Source organism: Coregonus clupeaformis, chromosome 9, assembly GCF_020615455.1.
Source record: "Coregonus clupeaformis isolate EN_2021a chromosome 9, ASM2061545v1, whole genome shotgun sequence".
NCBI classification, from domain to species: domain Eukaryota; kingdom Metazoa; phylum Chordata; class Actinopteri; order Salmoniformes; family Salmonidae; genus Coregonus; species Coregonus clupeaformis.
The window spans coordinates 46,623,818-46,636,211 of NC_059200.1; the positions used below are offsets into that span (position 1 = coordinate 46,623,818).

Genomic DNA, 12,394 nt, shown 5'->3' on the forward strand with positions numbered 1-12,394 from the left:
TTCATGGATCCACAATCCATAGGTAAGGCTGTACAGTAAAATATGAATGTCAATACGTACAATGGGCTGACTGGAGAGGTGATTTCCCATAGTCAAAGTCCCGCAATAAGAGCTACGATGCTAATATTTGTGTAAACTCTTCACAATTGTGTTCTGTGGGTGTCACTGTGTAGGCAGATACTCCATTTCATGGATCCACAATCCATAGGTAAGGCTGTACAGTAAAATATGAATGTCAATACGTACAATGGGCTGACTGGAGAGGTGATTTCCCATAGTCAAAGTCCCGCAATAAGAGCTACGATGCTAATATTTGTGTAAACTCTTCACAATTGTGTTCTGTGGGTGTCACTGAGTAGACTGATACCCCATTGCATGGATCCACAAACCATAGGTAAGGCTGTACAGTAAAATATAAGTATGCCCCAATTGCAATTCTGAAGTCTAATACATCCACAGTGTGATTTAAACAGATACATATTTTTTGGGTCAAATTAACTAATTATTGTCTTTTGTTGAATTTCTATAACAACATTTCAACCTTGTTTAGCATGATCTATTCCAAATATGGCATGAATCCACTATTTGTATCCGTTTGCATTACGTTCAATGAGGGACCTTTATTTTGAAGGCAAACCGACTAATCCTTATTGTGGTTAGCTTCACATAGGTCCCTTGCCCCTCTATCTACATTCTACGGACTGTGCTGCGCCATTTAAATTCTTCATGTCAGTCACAGTTTGCCGTGCTTTTGCTTGAAGTTTACAAAATTGTGCCAACTGAAATGTATCTATATAACGTTGTTAGTTTGTGTTTAGAATAGCTAGTTACCTTCACATACTGCAGTGTCACCTGGAGCGCGCCTCAAGGACGTCGTCTACAAAGTTTCCTTGCATTGAAGTTGAGTGGTACGCGCTCCGTTTGGCTATGGCTAGCTAGGACTATTTTTTCGTACTTATTGGCTAGCAACCGTGTTAGCAATGTGTTGTCATTCGCAAGTAACATCAGATACGTTTTAACTCACTTAATCATGTGTTATAATAACTAGCCATTCTTGACAAACGTTAGCAAAGTCAACGTTTTGAAAGGTAGTAGCTAGCTAGCTACCTAACGATAACTAACGTTAGCTAACTTCGCTACCATTGGTAATAGCTAGCGAAATTAGCTTGCTAATGTTGCATGGATGAGTTTGGCGTAACTTGATAAAGAGAGGCAACGTTACACGAAATCGAACACACTTTAAAAGTGTTTTTTATTTGCAAGTTAGCTTGTTTACTGAATAAGTATGTTATTTCTACATTGGCTTGAGAGGCCAGCCGACGTGTGCAGCCGTGTTTTTGACAGCTTTTTAGAGTATAACGGTAGTCCTGTCTGTCTTTAGAGGGGCGTTTACCGTGAAGTGTCAAACTAGCCGCCCTCAGTTTGCTAATGTGCAGCACCAGCTAACGTTTTAATCTGTAACTACTGTAACGTTAACGGTTGCTAGCTTGGATAGTATGTAATGTCAAGGATTATTCTACTGTACTGTATCATAGAAAGCTGGTTATGTCAATTCTGTTATCAATTTAGAATTTATAGCTAACGAATTCATGTTTGTTTTTGCTTACTGTCTGAGTTCAGTAGATTGGTAGTTTTTGAACGTTTGACAGCCCCAGATATAAACTGTAGCTAGCTACGTGATCAGGGGAATAACAGCGCACGAGCTAGCTAGCTATATCAATACTTTTTAGCTGTACTGTAGCTAGCTATATTTTCGTCTCGCGGGGAATGCAGCAAGCCATTCAGCGTTGCACGAGGAATATTTCCTGTGAAGACGGATTAGAAGCCATAGAGCTCAGAATCCCAGCAAAGTCGAACTGACTGGAGATGATCTAGCTTGGAAAACTCCCATTTCTGATAAAGGTAACATTAACTATAACGTAACATGTCCTCTATTCATCGAATGTGTAATTTGATTGCATCTTGTTTGTTGTATTTGGCAGCTGTTTTGCATGATCTAGCTATCTACATCTGTTACAGCCATACATCCTGTAACGTTCTCTCATAACGTTAGCAGATATTTTATTGTGCAATGATTCAGCTATAAGGGAGTGTGACCCCTGTGTTATCTATTCTGTAGTTCGACGCCCTCCTTGTCAGTGTAAAAATTAGGCGACTCAGTAGAGCATTATATCACCATGTCGATCCCTGAGCCCATTGGTGATTTTATTAGCCACACTAAGCATACAAGCTTCATGTACATACTTTAGTTTATATGGTCTGATAATCACTTTCTCCTGTTTGACTTGATGCAATTCCCAGTCGCAAACAACAGGTTGCACCACTGCGACCCTTCATATTTAGCTAGCTAGAACAGGGGTCTTCAACCTTTTCTTGGCCAGGGACCCCCTTGCAGACAACCAGGGACCCCCCCCATCATTTTTCACATGTCTTATCATCAGGTGAATGATAATGGAAAGGATAAGTAATCAACATTTTAAAATGAATAGATTTGGTAGATAGATTTCCCACATAATTGGGGCAAGTGTAAACAGCCAACTTGCTAGAAAGGTAATAACTCCAAACACATTTTTGCTAAGAGCAGCTGTTTAGCTGGTTAAACACATGTTAGCCATGTGTTGTGAAAAATGTATATTCAAGTCAAGAAAGCTTGCCAGCAGTCAGTGGCACTTGCTGCACTGGTAGCCTATTAGCATGTGCTTTTTCAAAGCCTATGTCAGATACTCCAGTGAGTGTAATTGGTTGAGAAATACATTTGTCATCATTAGAAATAAGATATTCTTCTCTTTTCTACTGTAGGTATGTAATTCAAATTAGTTTATTCTGTTGATATCAATAAAAACATAAACATACACTACCGTCCAGATACTCAACTAGTCTCAAGAAGGCCAATTGTATTGCTTCTTTAATCAGCACAACAGTTTTCAGCTGTGCTAACATAATTGCAAAAGGGTTTTCTAATGATCAATTAGCCTTTTAAAATGATAAACTTGGATTAGCAAAACACAACTTGCCATTGGAACACAGGACTGATGGTTGCTGATAATGGGCCTCTGTACGCCTATGTAGATATTCCATTAAAAATCAGCTGTTTCCAGCTACAATAGCCATTTACAACATTAACAATGTCTACACTGAATTTCTTATCAATTTGATGTTATTTTAATGGACAAAAAATTATTTCTAAGTGACCCCAAACTTTTGAACGGTAGTGTGTATTTTTCTGCTTGTAGTGTGTTTTTTGTCCTCCTACTTTGGTTCTGAAATCACCATCACCCACTAATTAACTTGTCATTTTAGAAGATTGTGTTTGAGCTAGTAATGTATCAATATTTGTTGTTTACAAATTAGCTATGACATAGCCAATGAATTCGGAAAGTATTCAGACCCCTTCCCTTTTTCCACATTTTGTTACATTAGTCTTATTCTAAAATGGATTAAATTAAAACATGTCCTCATTAATCTACACACAATACCCATAATGACAAAGTGAAAATAGGTTTTTAGAAATGTTTGCAAAAAATAAAAAAGAAGAAATACCTTATTCAGACCTTTTGCTATGAGACTCGAAATTGAGCTCAGCTGCATCCTGTTTCCATTGATGATCCTTGATGTTTCTACAACTTGATTGGAGTCCACCTGTGGTAAATGAAATTGATTGGACATGATTTGGAAAGGCACACACCTGTCTAGATGTGACTAGTTTCTGGAAACTTGGCGTATGTCGCGCGTCACTACTTCACAGGAGAGCCATTTGAATGTAAACGTTTTTTTTTAAATCAAAATGCGTTTTTTGGCAGAAATGCCTTCTGGAACGTCAACTTTCATGTGCCTTAATAACAAACTTGTATGCCATCTGTAAATACGAATACAATTGTTAAATTACGAGCCTAATTGGTTTAGCCACAGAAAAAGACAGCAACCTTCCCGCTAGCCATGATTGGCTGAGATAATGAGTGGGCTGGACATGCCGAGAGATGAGTTCGGATTGGTCTGCCATGTAGCACGCTTCTGTCTAGAACATGAGCTGGTCAGTATGTGTAGGTAATCCTGTCTAACGCAGCTTTAAAAAATATATAAAGCTTAATAGAAATGCATAAGTGTTGTTCTCCACTTTCTGGAGGACCGAGTTTTGATTGGAGTATGATATCTAAGGAGATGGTCTCCGGATTACATTTTCAAACTAAGGGCAACCATGGCATCTGTGACAGAGAGGGAGAAGCATCCATCCATGTATACGGGTAAGATAGTCTAGCTAGCTACATTTTCAGATATTACACGTTTCTAATTCTGTCAGAATGTCGTTTTCATTTCAAGTTAAAGTGTACTGTTAGCTAGCTAGCTAACGTTACGTGTATGATCTGTGTAGTAATATTATTCAGAGCCATTTGCTTTGCTAGTTATAGGCTAATGTTAGCTAGCTAACATTGAACCTGGTTGGTTAGCTACCTGCAGATTCATGCATTGTAGTAACGTCATGAGTTGGGATTATGGTTTATTGTTTAGCTAGATAGCTACATGTCTTAACAAAAAACTCCACTATACAAGTATCCATTTCATGAATGTTCATGATGTCACTGCGACAGCTGTTGATAGACGTAGCTTCGGCTCTGGCTATCTACTCCGATTTCAGAGCACACTCGTTTGTGTGCTAGAGCGCAGAATAGCTGACGAATTTACGAACGCTCAACACCCGTTAAATATGGCCGGTGTCAGTAAACGTTGGCAAAAACATTCAAAGGCCATTTTCTCAAAAGTGAGGTTACAAGTTTATCAACTTTCAAATCAGAATTACTTTCCCATTGTTCCTCAACTGTAGTGTATGATATACTATTTTCTAGCTCTGAGTCTCTACTTTTATCCAATGTAAATAGCACAATTAAAAATGTTGCTACGTAAAACCGGATCGAGCCGGTCGGTCATGTATAAGGTCCCACAGTTGACAGTGCATGCCAGAGCAAAAACCAAGCCAGGAGGTCGAAGGAATTGTCCGTAGAGCTCCGAGACAGGATTGTTGAAGCACAGATCTGAGGAAGGGTACCAAAACATTTCTGTAGCATTGAATGTCCCCAAGAACACGGTGGCCTCCATCATTCTTAAATGGAAGAAGTTTGGAACCACCAAGACTCTTCCTAGAGCTGGACGCCTGGCCAAACTGAGCAATCGGGGGAGAAGGGCCAATGATCAATCTGACAGAGCTCCAGAGTTCCTCTTTGGAGATGGGAGAACCTTCCAAAAGGACAACAATCTCTGCAGCACTCAACCAATCAGGCCTTTATATTAGAGTGGCCAGACGAAAGCCACTCCTCAGTAAAAGGACCATGACAGCCTGCTTGGAGTTTGCCAAAAGGCACTTAAAGGTCTCTCAGACCATGAGAAACAAGATTCTCTGGTCTGATGAAACCAAGATTGAACTCTTTGGCCTGAATGCCAAGCGTCACGTCTGGAGGAAACCTGGCACCATCCCTACGGTGAAGCATGGTGGTGGCAGCATCATGCTGTGGGGATGTTTTTCAGTGGCAGGGACTGGAAGACTAGTCAGGATCGAGGGAAAGATGAACGGAGCAAAGTACAGAGAGATCCTTGATGAAAACCTGCTCCAGAGCACTCAGGACCTCAGACTGGGGCGAAGGTTCAACTTCTAACAGGACAACAATCCTAATCAGACAGCCAAGAAAACGCAGGAGTTGCTTCGGGACAAGTCTCTGAATGTCCTTGAGTAGCCCAGCCAGCGCCGGACTTGAAACCGATCAAACATCTCTGGAGAGACCTGAAAATAGCTGTGCAGCGACGCTCCCCATCCAACCTGACAGAGCTTGAGAGGATTTGCGGAGAAGAATGGGAGAAACTCCACAAATACAGGTGTGCCAAGCTTGTAGCATCATAACCAAGAAGACTCGAGGCTGTAATCGCTGCCAAAGGTGCTTCAACAAAGTACTGAGTAAAGGGTCTGAATACTTATGTAAATATGATATCATTTTTTGAGTTTTCATCTATATTTTTCCTAGCTGTCTATTTACCACCACAAACCGATGCTGGCACTAAGATTGTACTCAATGAGCTGTACAAGGCCATAAGTAAACAAGAAAACGCTCATCCAGAGGCAGCGCTCCTAGTGGCCGGGGTCTTTAAGGCAGGGAAACTTAAATCTGTTCTACGTCATTTCTACCAGCATGTTAAATGTGCAACCAGAGGAAAAACAACTCTAGACCACCTTTACTCCACACAGAGAGACGCGTACAAAGCTCTCCCTCGCCCTTCATTTGGCAAATCTGACCATAACTCTATCCTCCTGATTCCTGCTCATATGCAAAACTAAAGCAGGAAGCACCGGTGACTCGGTAAATAAGGAAGTGGTCAGATGATGCAGATGCTAAGCTACAGGACTGTTTCGCTAGCATAGACTGGAATATATTCAGGGATTCTTCCGATAGCATTGAGGAGTACACCACATCAGTCATTGGCTTCATCAATAAGTGCATCGATGACGTCGTCCCCACAGTGACTGTACGTACATACCCCAACCTGAAGCCATGGATTACAGGCAACATCCGCACTGAGCTAAAGGGTAGAGCTGCCGCTTTCAAGGAGCGGGACTCTAACCCGGACGCCTATAAGAAATCCTGCTCTCCTTTGAACCATCAAACAGGCAAAGAGTCAATACAGGACTAAGATTAAATCGTACTACACCGGCTCCGACGCTCATCGGATGTGGCAGGGCTTGCAAACTATTACAGACTACAAAGGGAAGCAGCGCCGCGAGCTGCCCAGTGACACAAGCCTACCAGACGAGCTAAATCACTTCTATGCTCGCTTCGAGGCAAGCAACACTGAAGCATGCATGAGAGCATCAGCTGTTCCGGATGACTATCTGATCACGCTCTCCGTAGCCGATGTGAGTAAGACTTATAAGCAGGTCAACATTCACAAGGCCGCAGGGCCAGACGGATTACCAGGACGTGTACTCCGATATTTTCAACATGTCCCTGACTGAGTCTGTAATACCAACATGTTTCAAGCAGACCACCATAGTCCCTGTGCCCAAGAACACTAAGATAACCTGCCCAAATGACTACCGACCAGTAGCACTCACGTCTGTAGCCATGAAGTGCTTTGAAATGCTGGTCATGGCTCACATCAACACCATTCTCCCAGAAACCCTAGACCCACTCCAATTTGCATACCGCCCCAACAGATCCACAGATGATGCAATCTCTATTGCACGCCACACTGCCCTTTCCCGCCTGGACAAGAGGAACACCTACGTGAGAATGCTATTAATTGACTACAGCTCAGCGTTCAACACTATAGTGCCCTCAGCTCATCACTAAGCTAAGGACCCTGGGACTAAATACCTCCCTCTGCAACTGGATCCTGGACTTCCTGATGGGCCTCCCCCAGGTGGTAAGGGTAGGTAACAACACATCTGCCACGCTGATCTTCAACACGTGGGCCACTCAGGGGTGCATGCTCACTCTCCTCCTGTATTCCCTGTTCACCCATGACTGCATGGCCAGGCACGACTCCAACACCATCATTAAGTTTGCCGACGACACAACAGTGGTAGGCCTGATCACCGACAACGATGAGACAGCATATAGGGAGGAGGTCAGAGACCTGGCCGTGTGGTGCCAGGACAACAACCTATAATAATAATAATAATAATAATAATAATAATAATAATAATATGCCATTTAGCAGACACTTTTATCCAAAGCGACTTAGTCATGTGTGCATACATTTTTACATATGGGTGGTCCTGGGGATCGAACCCACTACCCTGGCGTTACAAGCGCTGTGCTATACCAGTTGAGCTACAGAGGACCACCCCTCTCCCTCAACCTCTCCCTCAACGTGATCAAGACAAGGGATAAGATTATTGACTACAGGAAAAAAAAAAAAAGAGGACTGAGCACGCCCCCATTCTCATCGATGGGGCTGTAGTGGAACAGGTTGACAGCTTCAAGTTCCTTGGTGTCCACATCACCAACAAACTATCATGGTCCAAACACACCAAGACAGTCGTGAAGAGGGCATGACAAAGCCTATTCCCCCTCAGGAGACTGAAAATATTTGGCATGGGTCCTCAGATCCTCAAAAAGTTCTACAGCTGCACCATCGAGAGCATCCTGACTGGTTGCATCACCGCCTGGTATAGAGCATCCTGACTGGTTGCATCACCGCCTGGTATGGCAACTGCTCGGCCTCCGACCGCAAGGCACTACAGAGGGTAGTGCGTACAGCCCCCCAGTACATCACTGGGGCCAAGCTTCCTGCCATCCAGGACCTCTATACCAGGCGGTGTCAGAGGAAGGCCCTAAAAATTGTCCAAGACTCCAGCCACCCTAGTCATAGACTGTTCTCTCTGCTTCCGCACGGCAAGTGGTACCGGAGCGCCATGTCTAGGTCCAAAAGGCTTCTTAACAGCTTCTACCCCCAAGCCATAAGACTCCTGAACAGCTAATCATTTAGTGATCCAATTGACATTTTAGTCATTTAGCAGACGCTCTTATCCAGAGCGATTTACAATTGGTGAGTGCATACATTTTTCATACTGGCAGCCCGTGGGAATGACTACCCGGACTATTTGCATTGACACCCCACCCCCTCTTTTACGCTGCTGCTACTCTGTTTATTATCTATGCATAGTCACTTTAACTATTACCTTGACTAACCGATGCCCCCGCACATTGACTCTGTATCGGTACCCCCTGTATATAGCCTCCCTATTGTTATTTTATTTTACTGCTGCTCTTTAATTATTTGCTATTTTAATTTTTTACTTATCTATATCTTACTAAACACTTTATTTTTTTCTTCTTCTTAAAACTTCATTGTTGGTTAAGGGCTTGTAAGTAAGCATTTCACTGTAAGGTCTACACCTGTTGTATTCGGCTTATGTGGCAAATTAAATTAGATTTGATTAGGGTCAGGTCTGGAACAGGTTTTTTTCTTCTGGTTAGGCTATATTGAACTCTGGCTCCCCCTTTAGTCATTTGTGTGTCTTAATTTTTTTATCATAGTGCTTAAAGCATCAGACAAGCTCAGTAGCCTACATATAGTTGATTTTATTCAAACAGGGTGTGTCTATATATGTGTAACCGGTGTGAAATGGCTAGCTAGTTAGCGGTGCGCACTAGTAGCGTTTCAATCGGTGACGTCACTCACTCTGAGACCTTGAAGTAGTTGTTTCCCTTGCTCTGCAAGGGCCGCGGCTTTTGTGGAGCGACGGGTAACGGTGCTTCGAGGGTGACTGTTGTCGATGTGTGCAGAGGGTCCCTTGTTCAAGCCCAGGTAGGGGCGAGGAGAGGGACGGAAGCAACACTGTTACATATGGAAAAATACGTGTTTTAATATTTTGACCAATCGATTGTCGAAAGAACAGACTACTCTCGGTCAACCAATATTTTGTTGTTGTTTTCGGCAACAGCCCTAATGTGAAGCATCCGCTTGGCATTTCCACTCACTACCAAATATGGTAGTGAGAGGAAGCCCAGTGGCCAGCAGTGGAAGAATTTTGGCCGACATTCTGCACATTTTCTCATTGATGAAACATTTGATCTCAATACAGTTTTCTGTTCCCAAAACTAGAATCTGTTACGAACAGAGAGGACAAAGTTTTGTAGACTTTACCATTTGCCAAAGTTTGTAAAAAAAAATGGCGTTGTTTAGAAGGAGTGCAAAGGCGAATTTCCCTAACGGAAATAGGCAAATGCATGCTAGAACACGCCAATAGGATCTTGCTAGCTCGTGCTTGGTTCTGCCCACCTCCTTGTTTGTTTTGCCCACTATTACTAATTTGTTCCCATTGGAAACGACAGGCTGTGTTATGTTTGTGGCAAATACAACGCATTACTGAGTACCACTCTTAATATTTTCAAGCATTGAGGTGAATGCATCATGTTATGGGACTGGGGAGTTTTTCAGGATAAAAAATATATTGGGCTAACCACAGGCAAAATTCTAGATAACCTGGTTGTCTGCTTTCCACCAGACACTGGGAGATTAATTCACCTTTCAGCAGGACAATAACCTAAAACACAAGGCCAAATCTCACTGGAGTTGCTTACCAAGAAGACAGTGAATGTTCCTGAGCTGCCTAGTTATAGTTTTGACTTAAATCTACTTGAAAAGCTTATGGCAAGACCTGAAAAATGGTTGTCTTAACAATGATCAACAACCAATTTGACAGCGCTTGAAGAATTTTGAACAAAATACACACACACACACACACACAGAGAGAGAGAGACAGAAGTCAGCTCAGACAGATCCAGCTCAGAGAGGCCCAATCGTTTCAAACTATCAGCGTATTAAAGGATGACTTCACTTTTTGCACATCCTTAGGAGAAATTAATGGGGAAAGAGTGGGGTTTTGGGATAAATGCCCCAAAAAAGGTCTGAGGTAAACACAGGCTTAGGAGATCTTATTCGGGATGCACACGGTTAATTGAATATTTGAATATCCACATTTGTATCCGAATACTCGTGAGTATTAATTTCAGATTTTAACCTGATTTTAACACTAAAAATAGTTTTTCTAAATTAAATAAACTTCCATGTGACATTGTTACAAGGATATACCATGACATTTCAAATTATTAATTTAATAAAACAAACCTTTCGATGTGTTTTTTTTTTTTACGTGCACAGTGAGTCTCATTAAAAAGACCGGTATCCTTCATGTGTAGCTTGTTGTTTATGTTGGCCAATCAAAGCGGCAAAGAGGCTCAATGTGTAGCAAGTGGAGTGATGGTTCACTAATGCAAAGCAAGATGGAATAAAATTAAGGAATTAAAAGTTGGTGAAATTAGAAGGAGTAGGCTACAAAGAGCAACCAACAGGTAGGGGTGGGCGATATGAGCTAAAATTCATATCACGATATTTTCCACTGTCCAGACGATATCGATATGATATCACGATATATGACGTAAAAAAATATGAATCACATTTTAATATCCCTTCTTGGTTAAATTATATTAGTTAAGGAAAAATATGTATTTGAACCTTATATAACCAGAAAGAGTGAGGCATTGGACCGTATGGACCTGAAAAGTTTTTATTTGTATTGTGCAAACATGCATTCCGTAAACATGAGGTAGGTAGGCCTATATATATATATATATATATATATATATATATATATATATATATATATATATATATATATATATATATATATATATATTAAATTAGATATTAAGTAAAATTAAATAAAAAATAACAGGAGATAAAGAAAATAAGGTAATTACAAATTCAAATACGTGTGTTTGTTTTGGCTACGGTCCGTAGATATGTAAAAAACCTGTGAACAGGTTGGTCGTGTTTCCACCTTTTGCTAAGACAACACGACGACACAACTTGCATAGGGTAGTGTTTTGGTCGGGGTCGGAGATTTTAAAGCCAAACCAGTTCCAAACAACAGAGGTGCCCCCTTTCTTCTTAACCAATTTATCCTCCTGCTCTTGAGCAACATCAATTTCTGTGTTTTCGCTCATCCTGGATTGTAAAGTTTTCCCCCAATAGTTAACCTGCCTCCTAACTGCAGCTGCCTGCACACTTCTTTGTTGCTAGCACTACATGCGTGCAACAAGTGCATGCGACGTGCGCTCATAAAAATAGGTCAACATATTAACATACATTCTTTTATTCGTAAGAACCAAGAAAGGTTGGATAAAAAAAAAAAAAAAAAGATGTAGCTACTTAGTACTATCACTCAGTTGAAATTTGGAACAAAAAAATATTGATGCAAAATTCGAATTTATGAATTCTGAATAAATCGCGGTATCCATGATATTGCTAAATCCATATCATGGCGCGGCACAATACCGGTTTTTACTATCAAACCGGTATATCGCCCACTCCTACCAACAGGTAGGTTGTTTTATCTGAATGGGGTTGGGGAGAAAGCGCAGCATGTGGCCTCAATAAGCCTAGCTAGCGATCTCTAGGCTACTCCAGTCAAGACAGGCACTGTGATATGGGATGATAAATAACATTGTGGCTGCTACAAGTTAGCCTAGATCTTATACATTTTGTTCTTTGGGATTATATCAGCCAGTTAACATGGCCTTTATGAATTATGAAGCCTTTATGTGCTTGTTTTGATTACGTAAATGCTTCAAAATTCACGAAGTGACGTTAGCTGATGTAGATTCTCCGAACAAAACGTATATGATCTCCTAAGCCTGTGTTTACCACGTCCCTTATTTTTGGCGTTTATCCAAAAACACTACAAAACCCCCATTAATTTCCCCATAGGCTTTGGTCAACGAGCAATGGCGGTGATAGATGGTAAAAAAAAAAAAAACAGTCCGTGCATCAATACCGGTGTATATAAAGTAGTCAAATACGTTATACCGTCCAGCCCTAAATACAGGCCACAGTCAGAAGACTT

The 12,394-nt window shown here is 41.4% G+C and overlaps 1 protein-coding gene across 2 annotated transcripts in view; it reads left to right on the plus strand.

Moving 5' to 3' along the window:
• The first annotated feature begins 704 nt into the window (after positions 1-704).
• The window catches only part of LOC121574036 (glucocorticoid receptor), a 94,176-nt gene continuing 82,486 nt past the window's right edge, over positions 705-12,394 (plus strand). For both annotated transcript variants that reach the window (XM_041886568.2, XM_041886567.2), the window contains exon 1: positions 705-1,902. The gene's annotated coding sequence lies outside the window, so the exon portion shown is untranslated. The remainder of the gene's footprint in view (positions 1,903-12,394) is intronic.